Below are 2,993 nucleotides of genomic sequence, written 5' to 3'. Positions count from 1 at the left end.
CCAAAGAGAAAAGGTGATAGCATATGCGTCTCGACAGCTGAAAGAGCATGAAAAGAATTACCTGACTCATGATTTGGAGTTGGCAGCGGTAGTTTTCGCTCTGAAAATATGGAGGCATTACCTCTATGGCACGAAGTGCAAACTTTTTACTGATCATAAGAGTCTCCAATATCTCTTTAATCAGAAGGAATTGAATATGAGGCAACGACGCTAGCTAGAATTACTCAAAGACTACGACTGCGAGATGCTTTACCATCCCGGTAAAGCTAATGTTGTTGCTGATGCTCTCAGTCGGAAAGTCAATCTTGAAAGGAAAAGGCCAAGAGCGTTGAGAATTGAAGTTGTCTCGACTATTTTGGAAAGTATAAAGAAAGCTCAAAGCGAAGCTTCTGAAAAGAATGACCGAAAGGAGGAACGTTTGGGCAAAACGTTGGTGTTCGGTGTAAACAGTCATGGATTGAAGGTGTTCCAAGATCGGATTTGGATACCTAAGACAGGAGGAGTCAGAGATCTTCTGATGGAAGAAGCTCACAAGACCATGTACTCGATTCATCCTGGTAGCACTAAAATGTATAGGGACCTGAAACCCTACTACTGGTGGCCGACGATGAAGCTTGATGTTGCAAAGTATGTGGCTGAGTGTGTGACTTGTGCGAGAGTCAAGACACAACATCAGAAACCGTACGTGAGTTTAGAACCATTGCCTGTGCCTATGGGTAAGTGGGAGGACATTGCTATGGATTTTGTCACTAAACTGCCCAGAACAAAGAATGGTCACGACATGATTTGGGTGGTCGTTGATCGATTCACTAAGAGTGCGCATTTCATAGCAGCCAAGGAGAAATGGTCTATGGAAAAGCTTGCGAATTCTTACGTGAGGGAAATTGTGAGGCTTCACGGTGTTCCGTTAACGATTGTATCGGATCGTGATAGCCGTTTCACCTCAAGGTTTTGGAAAAGTCTACAAGAGGAAATGGGTACCAAGTTATGTTTAAGTACAACTTACCATCCGCAGACTGATGGTCAGAGTGAAAGAACAATACAAACACTTGAAGATATGCTGAGAGCATGTACCTTGGAATTCCTAGGTAACTGGGATGAACATTTACCTTTGGTAGAATTTTCCTACAATAATAGTTTCCACTTGAGCATTAAGATGGCACCTTATCAAGCTTTGTATGGACAGAAGTGTCGTACGCCGTCTTGTTGGCTTGAGGCTGGGGAAAAGCAGTTTATGGGACCGGAGATGGTTCATCAAACTGCTGAAAAGTTGAAAATAATTAGAGAAAGAATGTTAGTAGCTCAGGATCGTCAAAAGAGCTATGCTGACAAGAAGCGAAGACCGATGACTTTTGAAATTGGAGATTCGGTTTTGCTTAAAGTCTCACCGTGGAAGGGACTTATAAGATTTGGTAAAAGGGGAAAGTTGAGTCCAAGGTTTATTGGACCGTTTAAAGTTCTTCAGAGAATTGGGAACCAAGCTTACAACCTCGAATTGCCAGAAGAACTGAATGGAATTCACAACACTTTTCATGTGTGTTATTTGAGGAAGTTCACGGGAGAAGTTCCTGACATAATTCCAATTTATGAATTGAGAATTGATGAGAACGAAAGGTTGATTGAAGAACCAGAGACAATTGTTGACCGAAAGACTAAGAAGTTGCGACGCAAAATGGTTGGTTTAGTGCTTGTCCAATGGAAACACACGAATGGGCCGAATCTCACCTGGGAGACGGAGAGTGACATGTTGAGTCGCTATCCGCATTTGTTTGTTGATGTGTGATTCCGGGGACGGAATCATTCTAAGGTGGAGAGAACTGTCACGTCTGTGTTTCCGGGCTTGCCATTTTTGGCAATGTAATAGTCTAGGTTAACCTTTGTAACCCGTTTTGAAAATAATAAGATTGTATTATTTGAGTATTATGTGTTTTGTGCTTAATTGCTTAATTATGTGGTTTGATTAATTAAGAATAAAAATAAGCGTCAAAATTTAAGTGTAAAATAAACTTGATATCTTTGGTTAATGTTGTAGTAGTTGAAACGAGGTTTCCGAATATATATAGAACGCCCAAATCTGACTTCGTATGAGGAAGTTATGATTTATCGAAGTTTCGGCTTAGCGGTATGCAGCCTGAAATACTCGATTTGAGATCGAGCGGTTTTTAGCCGAAGCAATCTAAACGAGAATTGAAGATCTCATTGTTGGTATCGAAGCAATAAAAAGTTAGGTTAGAACGGACGTCAAACGAAGAAGTTATGAATTTATAACGGAGTTTTTCTGTCGCGGCCTATTAAAAATAATTAATAAAAATAAAGTTAAAATTAGCCGACAGAGTCTAAACGAAAGTTGTAGAGTGTAGTCTCACCTTCGCGTGGATATAAAGAACGTCGAAAACGGAGTTCGTATGAAGAAGATATGAATTTCCGAAGTTTATTAAATATTTTGTATTTAAATTTAATTGAAAAATCCGGTATTATCCGAGGACGAGTCATCGGACTCATTCGAAGTACGCCCCGTGTACACCGAAGATGTCGACACTCGCAGCAAGTGGCTTCGGATACGTAAGCAATGACGTTTCGGGCAGTATGCACCGCATACTCCGAGGCTCCAGCCTCCTATAAATAGGATGCGAGGGCAGCTGATTCTTTTGTTCATTTTCTCTCTTCTCTCTCCTGTTTTGCATCGTTTTGCGTGCCAGAAATACCCCGAAGCCCCGATATTATTCTCGAGCCCCGAAGCAAGTCCCGAGATCCCGAAGATCCCGAGAAGTGCGTTTCCTGAGCCGAAGCTCTGCCCGCGAGAAGTTCGATTTTTGTGAAGATCTTCCAGATCTGCTGAGATTTACTACTTCTGCAAGTCGTAGTGCTGTCCGATCATCTTCTGATCAAGTGAGTGTATACTACCTTTCATAAACACGATCATAATACAAGTATGGTTTGAGTGTATTAAGTATATTGTTGTTTATATGTGTGAATGTATATTCACTCTCTTC

This window comes from Lactuca serriola, chromosome 3 (assembly GCF_051521515.1).
Source record: "Lactuca serriola cultivar US96UC23 chromosome 3, Lser_US96UC23_V15, whole genome shotgun sequence".
Taxonomy (NCBI): domain Eukaryota; kingdom Viridiplantae; phylum Streptophyta; class Magnoliopsida; order Asterales; family Asteraceae; genus Lactuca; species Lactuca serriola.
The sequence above is the reverse complement of the archived record's forward strand: the minus strand, read 5'-3'. Positions refer to the sequence as shown.